Source organism: Apium graveolens, chromosome 8, assembly GCF_009905375.1.
Source record: "Apium graveolens cultivar Ventura chromosome 8, ASM990537v1, whole genome shotgun sequence".
Lineage (NCBI taxonomy): Eukaryota > Viridiplantae > Streptophyta > Magnoliopsida > Apiales > Apiaceae > Apium > Apium graveolens.
This window is the reverse complement of record NC_133654.1, coordinates 51,499,119-51,516,873: the sequence shown is the minus strand read 5'-3', so window position 1 is coordinate 51,516,873 and position 17,755 is coordinate 51,499,119. Positions and strand designations below refer to the sequence as shown.

Below are 17,755 nucleotides of genomic sequence, written 5' to 3'. Positions count from 1 at the left end.
TGGAGGAGCGGCAACTGAAGACCCCAACATGCACATAAGGAATTTTGTCGAGATCTGCAGCACTTTTAAGTATAATGGCGTGACTGATGAGGCTATCAAGTTGAGGCTTTTCCCATTCTCACTGAGGGATAAAGCTAAAGACTGGTTACATTCTGAACCAGCTGGGTCCATCACTACGTGGCAAGATCTTGCGCAAAAGTTTCTGGTGAAGTTTTATCCAATGGCAAAGACTGCTGCTATGAGGAGTGCTCTTACTCAGTTTGCGCAGCAACCTACAGAATCTATGTGCGAGGCTTGGGAACGCTACAAGGAAATGTTGAGAAAATGTCCACATCATGGAATGCCGGATTGGATGGTAATCACTGGTTTTTATAATGGTTTGGGGGCCCAATCTCGGCCCATGCTCGATGCAGCAGCTGGAGGCGCCTTATGGGCTAAAAGCTATACTGAGGCGTATAATCTTATAGAGACAATGGCTGCAAATGAGCATCAAAACCCAACTCAGAGGATAACGTCAGGCAAGGTAGCAGGTATTCTGGAAGTTGATGCAGCCACCGCTATTACAGCCCAGCTCCAATTGCTATCAATGAAGGTTGATTCTTTGGCTACGTATGAAGTTAATCAAATAGCTATGGTTTGTGAGCTTTGTGCAGGTTCTCATGCTACGGATCAGTGTTCTCTTGTCAATGAATCTGTTTAGTATGTGAATAACTATCAGCGACAACAGCAGCCTGTACCAGCGACCTATCATCCTAACAACAGAAATCATCCAAATTTCAGCTGGGGGAATAATCAGAATGCTATTCAGCCACCATATCAGCAAGGAGTAAGTAAACAGTTTAACCCACCTGGATTCCAGCAACCACAGCAGTATGCTACAAGGCAATCATATCCTCAACAGGGAAGTGCAGCTGCACCTACTAGTGCTGATTTTGAGGAACTTAAGCTATTGTGCAAGAGTTAGGCGGTTTCTATCAAGACCTTGGAAAATCAAATCGGTCAATTAGCCAATGCAGTGCTCAATCGTCAACCTGGCACTCTTCCCAGTGACACGGAAGTACCAGGCAGGAAGGAAGCTAAAGAGCAAGTCAAGGCTATTACCTTAAGGTCTGGAAAAGTAGCTGATGCTGAAAAGGCAAAAGAAGTCGAAGCTGAAGTTAGAGATGAAGAATCTAAGCAAAAGGAGAAAGTGGCGGAACCAAAGAAGACTACTGTTGAACACACTCTGCCTGAGGCTAATACAGGGGAGAAACAGCTCTATCCTCCACCACCTTTTCCTAAGAGATTGCAGCAACAAAAGCTGGATAGACAGTTCGGGAAGTTTCTGGAGGTGTTCAAGAAACTTCACATCAATATACCTTTCGCTGAGGCTCTGGAACAAATGCCTAGTTATGCGAAGTTTATGAAGACTATTCTTTCAAGGAAGGTGAAACTGAATGACCTTGAAACCGTTGCTCTCACGGAAGAATGCAGCGCGGTTCTGCAACAAAAGTTACCACCAAAACTGAAAGATCCAGAAAGCTTCACCATTCCTTGCACCATTGGCAATCTAACTTTTGACAAGTGCCTTTGTGATTTGGGAGCAAGCATTAATCTGATGCCGTTGTCGATCTTTAAAAAGCTGGATCTGCCTGATCCAAAACCCACATACATGTCGCTACAATTGGCGGACCGTTCCATTACTTACCCAAGGGGCATAGTTGAGGATGTGCTCGTCAAGGTGGACAAGCTCTTCTTTCCTGCAGATTTTGTTATTCTGGATTTTGAGGAAGATAAGAAGATTCCCATAATTTTGGGGAGGCCTTTCTTGGCTACTGGCCGTACTTTGATAGATGTGCAAAAAGGGGAACTTACTATGCGGGTCCAAGATCAGGATGTGACCTTCAACGTATTCAAGGCAATGAAATTCCCTACAGAAGATGAGGAGTGCTTAAAAGTGGATGTGATTGATTCTGCGGTTACTTCGGAACTCGATCACATGCTAATGTCTGATGCATTGGAAAAGGCCTTAGTGGGGGATTTTGACAGCGATGATGAAGATAACAACGAGAAATTACAATATCTGAACGCTTCTCCATGGAAGCGAAAGCTCGACATACCATTTAAATCTCTTGGTACTTCTAACCTTAAGAATGCTGAAGGGAAGCTCAAACCATCAATAGAGGAAGCACCTACCTTGGAGCTAAAACCATTACCTGAACACTTGAGGTATGCTTTTTTAGGTGATTCATCTACGTTACCTGTTATTATTTCAGCTGACCTTTCAGGTAGTGAGGAAGACAAGCTCTTAAGGATTTTGAGAGAATTCAAATCGGCTATAGGATGGACCATAGCAGACATCAAGGGGATAAGTCCTTCATATTGTATGCATAAAATTCTGTTAGAGGAAGGTAGTAAGCCAACTGTGGAATAGCAGCGAAGAATGAACCCGATCATGAAGGAGGTGGTGAAGAAAGAAATTCTGAAATGGCTAGATGCAGGCATCATTTATCCTATTTCTGACAGCTAGTGGGTGAGCCCCGTGCAATGTGTACCTAAGAAAGGAGGTATCACTGTGGTCACAAATGAAAAGAATGAGCTCATCCCTACTCAAACAGTTACAGGATGGAGAGTATGCATGGATTATAGAAAATTGAACAAAGCCACAAGGAAGGATCACTTCTCTCTCCCATTCATTGATCAAATGCTTGACAGATTAGCGGGACATGAGTATTTTTGTCTTCTGGATGGTTATTTCGGGTATAATCAGATTTGTATTGCACCAGAGGATCAGGAAAAGACTACCTTCACTTGTCCATTTGGCACATTTGCTTTTCGTAGAGTTTCGTTTGGGTTATGTGGCGCCCCGACCACCTTTCAGAGATGTATGATGGCTATATTCTCTGACATGATTGGAAATAACGTCGAAGTGTTCATGGATGACTTCTCCGTCTTTGGACACTCATATGATGAATGTTTGAATAATCTGTGCGCCGTACTCAAAAGATGCGTGGAAACTAATTTGGTGCTTAATTGGGAGAAATGTCATTTTATGGTGCGTGAAGGCATTATCCTTGGGCATAAGGTCTCTAGCAAAGGTCTGGAGGTGGACAAGGCCAAGGTGGGAGTCATTGAAAATCTTCCCCCACCTAATTCGGTGAAAGGAATCCGTAGTTTTCTCGGTCATGCGGGTTTTTATCGGCGATTCATCAAGGACTTTTCAAAGATATCTAAGCCGTTGTGCAATTTACTTGAGAAAGATGTGCCTTTCAAATTTGATGATGAATGTTTGGCAGCATTCGAGACTCTCAAAGGGAGTTTGATCACGGCACCAGTTATTACAGCACCAGATTGGACAGAACCGTTTGAGATGATGTGTGATGGGAGTGACTATGCGGTAGGTGCAGTTCTGGGACAGCGCAAGAAAAATCTCTTCCATGTGGTCTACTATGCGAGTAAGACTTTAAATGGGGCCTAATTGAACTACACCACTACTGAGAAGGAGCTTTTGGCTATAGTCTTTGGCTTTGAGAAATTTTGATCTTATCTGCTTGGTACGAAAGTAACAGTATTCACTGATCATGCAGCTATTCACTATCTGGTTTCTAAGAAGGATTCGAAGCCGAGACTCATTCGTTGGGTGCTTTTACTTCAGGAATTTGAGTTAGAGATCAAAGATAGAAAAGGTACTGAGAATCAAGTAGCTGACCATCTCTCTAGGTTGGAGCATCCCGATTCTACTTCACAAGATAGGACGTTAATCAATGAATCTTTTCCGGATGAGCAGTTATTTGCAATTCAGGAGGAAGAACCATGGTTTGCAGATATTGTAAACTATCTTGTCAGCAATATAATGCCGCTTAATTTGACATCCGCTCAGAAGAAGAAGTTTCTGCATGAGGTGAAGTGGTATATGTGGGATGAACCATATTTGTTTAGACAGGGAGCTGATCAGATCATCAGGAGATGTATCCCGTTCTGTGAGACGGAGGGGATATTACGAGACTGCCATTCCACGGTTTATGGTGGACACTATGGAGGTGAGAAGACGGCAGCTCGTATTCTGCAAGCAGGTTTTTTCTGGCCTACTTTGTTCAAGGATGCTCATCAGTGTGTTTTAAGGTGTGATCGTTGCCAAAGAGTGGGAAATTTGTCAAGGAAGGATGAGATGCCACTAAATGTGATGCTTGAAGTCGAGGTCTTTGATGTATGGGGAATCGATTTCATGGGGCCTTTTATCTCGTCTTGCAATAATCAGTACATCTTGCTGGCAGTCGATTATGTCTCAAAATGGGTCGAAGTTAAAGCTTTACCGACAAATGATGCAAAGGCAGTGCTAAATTTTCTTCATAAGCAAATTTTCACAAGGTTTGGAACGCCTCGGGTAATCATAAGTGATGAAGGATCGCATTTTTGCAACCGTAAGTTCACTTCTATGATGCAGCGTTATAATGTGAATCATCGAGTAGCTACTGCCTATCATCCGCAAACAAATGGTCAAGTGGAAGTGTCTAACAGAGAGATAAAGCGCATTCTAGAGAAGGTTGTTTGTCCGTCAAGGAAGGATTGGTCTTTAAAGCTCGATGAAGCTGTTTGGGCTTACAGAACAGCATACAAAACTCCACTTGGGATGTCACCGTTTCAGTTGGTGTATGGTAAGGGATGTCATCTACCGGCGGAGCTTGAGCATAGGGCCTACTGGGCATTGAAGAAATTGAACCTGGATTTAGATGCAGCTGGTAAGAAAAGAATGCTTCAGCTTAATGAACTTGATGAATTTCGACTGCAAGCGTACGAGAATAACAAAATGTATAAGGAAAAGGTGAAGAGGTGGCATGATAGGAAGCTACATCCTAAGTTATTTGTGCCAGGGCAACAAGTTCTGTTATTCAACTCTCGGCTCCGACTTTTTCCTGGGAAGTTGAAATCAAGGTGGTGTGGACCTTTTATTGTCAAAACTGTGTTTCCACATGGAGCGGTGGAAATTTTTGAGAATGATTCGGACCAAGCATTCAAGGTTAACGGTCAGCGGTTGAAGCACTACTATGGGGACATGGAAAACTGAGAGGTGGTTAGTGCCATTTTGTTGACTACTTGAGAAAGGTACGGAACATCAAGCTAATGACGAAAAAGAAGCGCTGCGTGGGAGGCAACCCATGAATTGTTGTTACAGGAACCCTTAGAAGTTAATAACCTATCCAAAAACACAAAAAAATCAGAAAAAAGGGGTTGAAATTTTTTTTTTCCAGAGACCCTCTGCGCGCCCGCGCAGAAATGCTGAGCGGCCGCGCAGGGGTCGAGTTCCAGAAAATTTTTTACAGTTCAGAAAAAAAAAAAACACAAAACACAAAAAAAACCCATCACAGCCCATAAACCCACGAATTCTTTTCCCATTACCCCATAATTTTATCCCTCAACCCCACTCCTAATCTAATTTAACCTACTCCACACCCTATATATACATACACCTATCCCACATATCTCCCACAAACTTCCTACACTTAAACCCTCTCATATACATCAAAAATCAGTTCTTACACATTTTTATTCACAAATCAATGGCACCCAAGAGAGCACGCACTATTGACAGCAGCAGCACAGTTCCTACTGCTGATTCATCAAGGGGTACTGCTGTAAGGCCTCAGTTAATTGACAGAGCTGCGGAGGAGGAGTACACTAGGCTGTTGGGGAAGCCGATTCTGAAGGAGAGGGGGTTTTTACCATCAGGGAGGGATGGTGAGTTGTTGCCCATGATTGCAGAGAAGGGGTGGATAGCTTTTTGTGAGTCACCCGAAGCAGTACCGATGAGTGTTGTTCGCGAGTTCTACGCGAACGCGAAGGCTGAAAAGAATGGGTTTTCTGTAGTTCGTGGGCTGACGGTTGATTATCATCTTGCGGCGATTCACCGTGTGATTGGACAGCAAGAGAGGAAGCCCGAGGAGGAGAACTGGAATGAAAAGACTGCTGAGGATTTTGACTTGGATTTGATTTGTGCGACTCTCTGTCGACCGGGCACAGTATGGAACCGCAGTCCAGCCAATAATGAGTATCGTCACTTTCCGGCGATCGCCATGAACAGGTATGCCCGTGCATGGAATGCATTTATATGTGCTAATATTTTGCCTTCTTCACATGCACACGAGGTCACAGTTGAGAGAGCACAGTTGTTGTGGGGAATTCTGAATGAGGAATACTATGTGGACCTTGGTGAGTTTATCTACCAAGGAATTCTGAAGTTTTTGAGGGGAGCAAAGCATATGAACATCCCTTATGCATCCACGGTTACGAAGCTATGCCGAGCAGTAGGAGTGAACTGGCCGGCTCATGAGCAGTTACAGTTGCCAGCAGCTCCGATAGATTCTGGCACTCTGAATGGGATGCAGGAGTGGACCGGTGGTGAGCCTGAGGAGCATGGGCTGGGTTATCGTCTTCCAGGAGGACGTCCAGCATGAGGTGCTACTATGGCTAGGCCAGGGCGTGGTGAGGCTGGTTCTTCGAGAGCTCAGGAGGGTGCTGGGATGGGTGATGCCCAGTATAGGAGGCTTTCACGGCGGATGGATGCCATGTATGAGACGCAGAGCAGGTTTGCTCAGGAGCTCACCCTTTCGTTAGGGACTGCTTTTCGAGGCCTTGGAGCTGATATCCAGTGGCCAGTTTTTGGTGAGGACTCTGCATACCCGCCGCCTGATACTCCACCCACTGAGGGTGGTGATGATGATGACTCCGAGTAGGTATACCCTGTGTTCCTTTCTACTACCTTCACTGGGGACAGTGAAGATTTTAAGTTTGGGGGTGGTAGTTAAGGAATATTTTATGTGTGTCATATAGCTGCATATTCATGATAGTTAGTTCATATAGTTGCATAATTTTTGCCATATAAGTTTTTTTATAGCTTTATTTGTTTGTCATATCATATAGCTCATGCATATACCATGATCCCTTTTGCAATAATTTATCGACTGAATTGTGATATTGATGCGAGTGTAGTGATAGCATTAAAGTGATATTAAGTTGTGTAGGTTGATATGCATGCTAGAAGCACTTGTATTTTCACTAAGTCTTAGAGAATGCTTAAGGGCTAGATTGTTGTTATGATCTGATTATTTTCGAGGATAATCTATTTATTATGCTTAGAATTTGATAATAGGTTCTTAGTGGTAAAGGCATGAAAAAGAAAAAAATGGAGTAAAAATGGAATTTGTTGCTAGTTGTGGCTAGGCGTCAAATGGCTAGTAGCCGGCTCGCATGTTATGCGAGTAGTCTAGGGTTGAGCAAGATGGAGCGAAACGCACTTGCTCAGAGAAAAAAAAAATTGCATAATTGATCAAGAGTGGGCTCTTTGGTATTCGAGTTATTAAGTTCTTAGGGGAATTTGTGCCTAGTGACCTAAGGCTTTTAGAGTCTGGGATCCGCTAACCTAACGCTCGTTATATGGATACCATTGTATAAGTCTTTTGTGGACCTCACTCATTGCACGATCAAATAAGCATTTGAGTGTAAATAAAAAGCACGATTCCGTAGTAAGCTCTAGAGTTCTTGTAGTGTTGTATATCACTTTGTGCCTAGAATTTTTATTCTTTGTATAATCGTAGGATTGCCTTGAGGATAGTCTAGTCATAGTAATTGGTCTAGTTCCGAAGCATATCTGTTAAGCATTTGCACACACCACGTTTATGGCTGTATGTCCGTTTGCATGAGTTTGTTGATCTTTAGTGTCTAACTGCATTCGTTGAGACGTGACAATTTGGTTGGTTAATTGTAGAAAGGGGGATCGTTGCATTTTCATATAGATTGCATTCATGCATATTTTTATTTGTTTTGAGTCTGTGACGCTTGAGGACAAGCATCGATTTAAGTTTGGGGGTGTGATAAGTGGCATTTTATACCACTTAGAACGTCTTAAAATGGCTTAAATTGGTGTCTTGAAATCAAGTATTTTGTGTATTTGATGCGTTTTTCTAGTGTTTATGCATTTCAGGGTATTAGTTGCATTTCGGAGGAGGAATCATCAAGAATAAGCCTTGGCATGTGTTCACCATTGCGAGAGGAAGAGAACGGGCAGATTACGGCGAAGAAACGGAGCAAACCGGGAATTTTTCCAGTAGGGTCCTGCGCGCCCGCGCAGCAATGCTGAGCGGCCGCGCAGCAGCCTTGCGCGCCCGCGTAGAAATGCTGAGCGGCCGCGCAGGGTCGGGGAAAAGCTGAATTATTTTAGACTTCTACTTCTGTTTGGCTTCCAACTTCTATGTAATCTGAGTTTTATGGGACTACTATATAAGTAGATTTGAGACGTTTTCATAGAGAATAAGAAGGAGATTATGTTTTAAATTGTGTTGGCGCAAGAAGCGAAGGAGATAAGGAAGAAGACCGATTTAGCACACTGCAGCGAAGAGGATGCATATATTCTTGTGATTCTTGTTTCGTTGTAACGTTGGATGCTAGTTTTCTTGCTTTGACTTATTTACTCTTGTGACGTACTCTGTTTTAATATAATTAGTTTAGTTATTATTTTCTTGTGTTGATTATCATGATTTCATATGAACCCATGATGGCGATAAGTTCTATTATGGGCTAATCGTGATCATGGGGTTGCAACGGATTTATTATGAAATTCTTTAGTTAATTGTTTAATACTTTAGTGTGTGATGATTGCATGATATCTAGTATTGGTTGTGCGTATTCGTCTTATGTGCATCGCGAACATATAAGATAGGGTGTTAATCTCTTGTGAAGCGACGGTGGATCTTGAGATTTAGAACTTGCCATGCTAGCATAGGTTCATGTACGTTGTGCATGATTAGTGGGTAACTCTAACAGTTTTATTTGCCCTATGTAATCAAAAGGAATAACTTGTGCTTAAATCGTTGTGTTGTCAATTTTTGTAGACATATAGGAACTCAACATAATTGATGACTATTCAACTTCTATCTTAATTGTGGATGCTTGGTAGAATGGTATTAGTACAATGAAAGTTGGCTTTTATCAGTTTCGTGTTAATCGATTAATATCATCACTGTCACATGCTAAAGGTAATAACAATGGCTATAGAAGGAAGTAATAATGAAGTTGTGATCTCATGAGTGTTTTATTATTGATAAGTTGAAGTGTTAGTTAAGTGGTTAATTAAGTAGTTAATTATAGTTAATATTTAATCAACAATTTTAGGTGTTATTATCTTAACATTGAGAAGTAGTCATACATTGGTGAGTGAGTTTAATTAGACAAAAACTTAGTCTGAGTCTCTGAGGGAACGAACTAGAAAGTATTCTATATTATTTGCGAACGCGTATACTTGCGTGAATATTAGTGCGTGATTTCGCCCTAACAATGCAGCACAATAAAGTTATTGTATATGCATCCAGACAACCGAAACCTTATGAGCAGAAGTACCCTACTCATAATTTGGAATTAGTAGTAATGATATTCGCTCTGAAAAATTGGGGAGCATGATATGTATGGAGAAAGGTGTGAGATCTATACGGACCATAAAAATTTAAAGTATGTATTCACAAAGAAAAGAAAATGTAGTGTCAAATGATAAGCAAAAAGGAGAAAATAAACATAGAGACTGCACCGAAAAGAATTATCTGTGGAATTTCAGAAGTTGGAGTTAGAAGTCGGATATATAATCCACAAGAAACAAGGATGGGTAGTATGACCTTTCAGTCAGAATTGTTAAAGAAAAGATAAGGAGATATCGAGGGAAGATACTGGATCACGATGTTAACAGTTAGCAAGAGAAAGATTATACACCCAGAAGAACGATCACGATATTCCTAGGTTTTCTTCCAGCACTCGGATGCTGCAAGTAAAAGAATTAAGAAATGAGATCCTACATGGAATGCATAATATAAAGTATTTGATTTACTGAAGAAATGCCAAGATATACAAGAATTTAAAGAAAAATAGTGATAACCAGGTACAAGAAGGAAATTTCAAAATAGATTAGGAAGTGTTGGATATGTCAAAGAATTAAGGCGAAGTATCAGAGGCTTAATGGACAAGGCACACCAAAGAGTGGTTTTACAAGAAGCAAATCATAAAATGTGCCAGTAATGTTGAGGGAGAAAAAGAATGAAATTATAAGAGTATGTACTGATTATCGGGAGTTGGACAAGACGACGAATAAGAATAAGTGACCCCTATAAAGAATTGATTACCTATGAGACCTAATCAAAGAAGTGTGTTATGTCTCGAGGATTAACTTAAGATCCGACCTGAGAACATATCAGAGATTACGATTAAAGTGAGTTGAGAGCATTGCAAGCTCTGGTGATATTATGTGAAATAACAAGTGTATCAGAGGGTTATAAGGAATTAAGGAACGTGGTGTATAAGGAGTACTTGGATAAGCAAACTGTATTTATTGATAACATCCTCAGCTCTCCAGGAATAAGAAAGTCTGCGTGGGATGCCCCAGGATTTTTTTTCCAAAGATCAGAAGGAAAGCAACTATACGTGGAGTCTTCAAGAATGAAATTTTGACTAAGGTTAACAAAAGATTCCGAATTAATCCAATAACAACTACCTAAGCAAAGCCGTATGGTAACAGATGCCTTATGCTGACAGGAAGGATTGGATGTAATTAAGACCACCAAGGAGTTAATAAACGAATTGGAAAGAGTGGAATATGAAGTTCAAATACTTAAAGGTGATAATACGTGAATATATGAGATTACTTTTTAGCCTTAACTGATGAAAAAGAGTAAGAAATGTTTAAATGTTTGGAAACCAAGTTGAAAACGAGCACCACCTATCATCCTTAAACGGAGAGTCAAAGTGAGGAAGCGATTCAGGAAAAACAAGATATGTGCAGAGGTTGAGTTTTAAGGAAAACTGGGATGATCATTTATCATCAATGTCAGCTTTAGAATGCTACTTTACCAAGCCTTATGTGGACGCAAGTGTAGGTCCCCACTTTATTGAGATAAAATGGGAGAAAGGAAGTTGTCAAATTCTACGTTAATTCAGCACACCAAGGGCGTAGTGTTATTGATTGGAACAGTTTGGGATAGACAAAGCACGAAGGTGGATTTGTATTGGGAGATTGTATGGGTATAGAAATAAGACTAGTAGTGTTAGTAAAAGTTTTACTTTAAAGAAGGTTGGATAGATCTGAATAGAGAGGACAAGTTGAGTCCTAAATTTAGTAAACCATTTGAGGTATCGATAAATATAGATAAAGTTGTTCATGAGTTGATGTTACCATCACAACAGTGTGTACATGTAATATGTCTGGCCTGTTATGGTTAAAGCGATAAGTATCCGATTTGAATTCAGTGATTGATTAGGAGCCAATGGGCTCTTGTCCAAGTTTGTTCTACATATAGTGATCGATCCAAATTCTTGATCGTTAAAGGCGAGTCCATGGGAAATAAATGTATATCTATGGTGATTATATTTGCAAGCCTCGAGTAGAAGAGTCTACATGGAAACTAGGGTCAGATATGCTTGACAAATATCCTCACTTGTTTAGTTAGATCAGATTCTGAGGACAGAATCTTTTTACGGGGTGAAGGATATAACGACTCGTGTATTGTCGAATTATTTAAATATTTAATTATAGAAATTATTAAATAAATAAAATATGTGTGTTGGTTTTGACCGCTATGTGTTGTTTGATTATTATCCATATGTGATTTATGGTGTACCAGGTTGTCCGCGTGATTAATTATAGGATCGTATTGAATTATTTTCACTTTCAAAAGTGGATTTAGTGCAAATTTATTTGCATAAATATTGGGAATGTCTCCAAAATTGTTTTTATGATTTTATAATTACAATAATTATTTATAGGATTTTATAAAATTGAGAAATCAATATTTTATTAATTATTTATCTTAAAATGATTTTCTGAATGCTTTTATTTTTAAAATCCATATTTAATTCAAGAATTCTTCAAAAATTATGAAACTCATATTTATTCAAGTTTGGAATATTCCGAGAATTTTAAAATTATCTTGGTAATTTTTGGGATTAATTTTACCCGTGCGTTGTTTCGTTTTATTTATAAAAGCGTGTATAAGTGGTATTTCAAAAATTGTGTTAAAATTATGAAAATTACGTTTTTGTAAACTTCGGGATATTTGTAATATTTTAAGACTATTTTTGTAATTTTCTGAATTTGTTTTAAGTGCAGCTCGGATCGTTAATTGTGAAATGCGGGTATCTCGTGCGATCCAGAAATATTTTAAAAATTATAAAAATTTTATTTTATTAGTTTCGGGATATTTGTAACATTTTAAGAATTTATTTGGAATTTTCAGGATTATTTTATTCGCACAATCATATCGTTAAATACAAATTTCGGGTCAAATAAAGCCTGCAATTGAGACTTTAGTACACGTGTTGCTTCCCTGTTAATCAAGTGATACGTGGCTGTTGTTGTTTGAGTAAAATGAAAATATATATGTATATTAACAAAAACACACGTGCAGATGCACCCACCCCCTGTTACCTCTCGACTCTCTCTAATTCCCTACCCTCATCTTTCTCCTCTCTCCTGAATCTATTCTCTCAGATTATTTCTCCTATCGGCTAAGGTTTTGCCGCTTTTGCCTAGTAATTCCTCTTTGCCGCTTGTGTCTTTTTCCGCCGCTGCTTTTCCCCGTTTTCCGGCGGGGTGATTGTTGTGGTATGGTCTACGACTAGGTGTGTATGGTTTCAATGTGTTTTTGTGCTGTATATATTTGTGTATGTACAGCTGGGTACTGATGTTCTATGTTTCAAGTTGTAATTCTCCTCCAGCCGGCTGCTTCATTTCGTTTATGTCCATGTTCGGGTTTCCTGTGTTATTGATACACGCATGTGCGTGTGTCGTTTGTGATGACATAAATTTTTATTATTTTCTGATTTTATGATGAATTGCAGTGATGAAATTCGAGGGTTATTTTGGTGATTTATTCAATTAATTTCTAAAGATTTGAAGTGGATATGTAAAGTATTTATTCAAATTCTTTGGTATAATACTTTGAATAAATTTCTGTAATTATTCGGATTATATTTCAAAAGTTACAAATTAATCGGTGAAATTCGTGAATGGCATCCGAATCGGGTACCTCCGAGATTCGCCGCCGTCAACAATGAATTTTGATGAGCTGACGGTGGACCGTGATGAATTAATTCTGAGTCCTAATATAAATAAATAATCAATGTACAAATTTTATTTATGAGTTCGAAGTGTAATAGTAGTTATATATTATTATTCGAGATTGGAATTGTAATTGTAATGGTTGATTGATTGTTGAGTTAAACTGGTGGTTGGGATTGTGGTTGTTGTGAATTTTATTGTTGTTGGTTTGACGTCGATGGTATTCGACTTGTAGTCTAATAAGAAAAGGAAGCGCTGCCCGATTTTCGGGAACGTACCCTGTAACATATCGAAACTACCAATCGAATGTAAATAGTTATATAGTTATACGTAAATATTCTGTAAAAAATAGCGGACAATTTGTTTCCTAAAATGATAAGTATATGTGTTCTCTGAAAACGAATATTGAATCGAGATTTGAGTATATGAATCCTGTATGTTGCGTGTACTATAGTAATGTATATAAGTACGAGTTGGGATTGTTATCGTTTAGGTACAATTGGTATCAAGGATATGTCAAGCATAACTGAGCGTCTAACATAGAGTATTTCGCCCATGTAGGTTCAAGTCGGAAAACCGAAAATGGACGTTAGACTAAAGATGACCTAGTAGGTAGTCGACGAGCTCAGTAGAGTTTCAACAGAAAAACCTGAGTGTCGAAGTCGAATCTAATGTGGTCTAGTGGTTGAACGTTAAAGCCTGAGCGGCAGAGTCTGCTCAGAGTTGACCAGTAATAGTTGTAAAGCCTTGTAAGGCAAGTACTTTTGAACTTTTCTTCAAGATATCTCGCAATTATTTTTGAACTGTTTCATAACATGTCGCTATTATTGAAAATAACCCATGTTTTATATTGCAAGTGTTTTAAACTATTTACCCTTGAACCCTGATCTTTCTTGATCTTGAGCCGTAAGCCTTATTCTTTGTAAACCATCATTTGTTGATCCTCAGACACCAAACCATACAAATATGATACTACTCCCCAAATGTATAACTACCAAACACCAAACACCGGAACAAAATTGTTGGGATACACAAAAACTTTTATACTCCAACCATTCTTTATAACATCAAAGAACTATACCTTGAAAAATCAATATTTGTCTAATACCTGATCCCTTACGGACTGAAAACCGTTTCTTATACATACCCTGATATACCCTTGTGATATCCATGAGTTCCTTACGTTTTATTCAAGTGTTTAATCATCATTGATTATGATCTTGTTTTATTAGATTATATTGTTTACCATGTTGAACTGCTTTAGAATTGGATAGTTTTTATATGTGGACCTGATTCGTGGTCAGACCATATCAATGGTCAAGTTAGGCCAATGTGTGCCTTGGATCCAGTAATTAGAGCAGTGTTATGTGCTTTGCTCGGGGTTAGTGCGTGACTGATCAGCAGCCTAACCTTGGTTTTAAAAACTAAAAATGAATATCCAATTCTAATGATTATTTAGCAATAAACTTGAATTCCTCTGAATCATCTCGTTTGATCATTGAGTAACCTCAATTATTGTCATTATGACTTGCTGAGCTAGTTAGCTCACTTTTGCGAATCTTTTTATGTGTTCTACAGTTAAGAAGGATACGGTTGATAGCGAGGTTTCCCGGTTCAATATACGAGCTAGGATTCCAGATTGAGTTGGATCGAGCTAGTAGGAGCTTATTGCGGTAGTGAGATAGTAAGATTGTAAAAATAATTCTATTATCAGATATAAGTTAAATTAGATGGGATTTGGCACGATGTAATAAAAGTTAAGGTTGTGACTTGTTTTCATACTTTAACCTGTTGTGATCCGTGATTATGTAAAGCAGGGTCATTGCAAATAGTATCTTATATATAGGTTTATATGTTGTGTCTGTGTTGTGGACCCCAAACTTCTGACCCGAGTTAGGAGGGCGCCACAACTAGAATAGGATAGGTTAACAATACTACGTCTACACAAGAAATCCGGAAGAATGAAGTCAATACAAATACAAAGAATCAGAAGATTAGAAGAAGGCCTGAAGTCTTTTTATAGGTCATTGAAAAAAGTTCATTAATACGTTCATGCCTTAGTGAAGAATAAAGGTTATAGACTTTCAGGGTTTCAGAAATGATAAAGATTCAGTGTATAAGTGCTTCCAAAAGATTTCAGTGTATTAGCATTGATTGAAGATAGACAGTGTTCGAAGCATAGGAATCTGAAGAATTGAAAACATGGTATAGACAGAGGTTAAAGAAGGCAGCTGCATTATTGAAGCTATACTCACTGACATCAGTTCATCTATATGTTCAAGCGTCGGTGAAGAACAGTGAATAAAGTATTCAAGATTGTAGTAGCAATGAAGACGTTGTCTAAAGTACCAGAAAGGATTCCAGTGAAAGTACATTTGTTTATTGACAGTTAGTGTTAGAAGCATTGGATATTCAACCAATCTGTATCAGCTCAGAAATACAAGACAAATTGAATTAGGTTCTCTCAATGCTAGTTGTCTGTGAACCAGACCAGTGCACCAAACATCAATATTCAAGAAAGGATTTTAATTCAGTTATAGAAGAAAGTGTTGATAAAGTGAAGAATGGCAAAACAGAAGCAAAAATATTCTGAGGAAGAAAACTCCTCTCTAGTCGCCATAGAAGTTGTCTAGGCTACAAGTCCCTATGGTCGCCATACAAGAGTAGAAAGAAACTTATTCATGGTCGCCATAGAGAAGTCAGCATGCCAAGGGAACCCTATGGTCGCCATAGAGCTTCCCCACACTGAGTCCCTATGGTCGCCACAGGAGAGAGGATACTTATCCATGGTTGCCACAAAACACAGTGCTAAGGAACTCTGTGGTCACCATAGAGCTTCCCACTATAGGGAGCCTATGTGGTCGCCACAGAGCAGATAAATCTCTAAGGAAACACAGTGGTCTCCATAGAGCCTCTGTGCAGGGAGATCACTGTGGTCGCCTTAGAAGGTAATGTACATGGCTCAACACTGTAATCACCATAGAACACTTGGTTGATTTTGCAGTGAAACAAAAGCAGCAGTTCTAGAATTTATGTGGACACAGAGATGCCACAAGTCCAAATGAATTGATATGTAAGTATACATAAAGCAGAATAAGAAATCAGTTGTATTGTTCAGAGCTTTTATCTTCTTCTCCGATGAGAGGAGATAAAACAAGCAGCAAAGAAAATACAGAGAAGCTCCGGGCACATTGTAAATTCGTTATTCTTCTTACCGGAGTATCGTTACAATGCCCGATTTAATTCTTGTATATTTATAGGGGCATTATAATCGTTACCCGGTAATTAAATCCTAGTACAAATAAAAGCTAGATCATTGTATAGGATTTGATTAGTAAATCTTTGTAGAAGCTAGGGACCTTGTTGTTCTTAGATTGTAGCCGTTTAATTTATTTACTGGAGTGTAGCACCACCCCTCGAGGATTTATATATGAATATATACTTCCCCGATTATCTTGTGTTCCTCGTTTTATATTTCTAAACACTATTCATCTCAAGAACATGAAACCATTAACCGAGCACTAAATCTTATATCCGCTAAAAATTCGAAAGAATTTTTAATTTAGTGATTATCGTATTCAACACCCTCCCTTCTACGATAATTCGGGACCTAACAACGACCCCTCTTACCAAGATCTTTTACGGGTTTTAGTATGACTTAGGGTATAATTACTTATAAAACTAACTCATTACAACCACCTTGCCAATATTATCCTAATATAACAACTCAACAGACCATTTTTGGTCTGACACAACTACTTCAGAGGAGACTGACACGGAAGGAATTGGAACTCTGCCCTGACTATCAAGGAAGAATCTCCTAGGTATCTACAATACATATATAAAACATTTTGCAAGGGTAAGCAATCAATTGCTCAGCAGTACCATATATGAATAATAATCAAAAACAGTTTATGCTAAACATTTATAAGAACAGAAATCATAACTCATTTATAGAAAACAAGTGAAAATAGATGAAAACTGGATATCAATAGCTAGCATGCTCTATAAAAAATCTCATTAGTTGTGTTGTGTAAATACCAGAGTTCAATTTTAGCATGCTACTTTCATTTTCAAATCTTCCGTTCCATTGCCGGAACCATAAAACCATTTGCTCCGTAACGGGAACCATAAACCATTTGTCTCGTTACGAGGACCCAAAATCATCAGTGCCGTTACGGGAACCACAAAATCTCGCTCAGATATAAAAGTATTGGATGATCCCTGGTGAGACAGCTGATCAGGCTATCTCCATAGGATAGCTCTCTTGGCCATTCTATGAAACTTGTTCCGGAACTCAGAGACTAGCTAGGTCCCTGTCACGCTGGGCTAGTGGGTATAATAGGGTGCATAACCACTTCGCCTCTTACGCTAACTTCTTGGCCGTTACGGGCCCTTGCGCACGCTCATCCAATTATTTGATCAACTCTATCCAGTTTTCCAAATCACTTACCTATCTCTTTTTAAAACAATTATATCACAACACACTTTCCAAAACATTTTCATTTTATACAAAACTTAGAGATAGGTATTTTCAGAAGTTACTCTTTCCCCAAAACATTAGTTAACAAAATAATTTGTAACACAGGGGATACATAACTTAAAATGTTATGTTCCAGTATGTAATTTAAATCAATAATTATTCATATATTACTGAACAATAAAGATATGGTCAGGGGTACTTAC

At 39.0% G+C, this 17,755-nt stretch overlaps 1 non-coding gene across 1 annotated transcript; it reads right to left on the bottom strand.

Annotated features, from left to right (window-relative positions):
• Positions 1–235: 235 nt before the first annotated feature.
• On the bottom strand, positions 236–342 carry LOC141681493 (small nucleolar RNA R71). The gene has a single exon (XR_012558923.1). It is a non-coding gene; the product is annotated as a small nucleolar RNA R71 (small nucleolar RNA).
• Between the last annotated feature and the right edge of the window lie 17,413 nt (positions 343–17,755).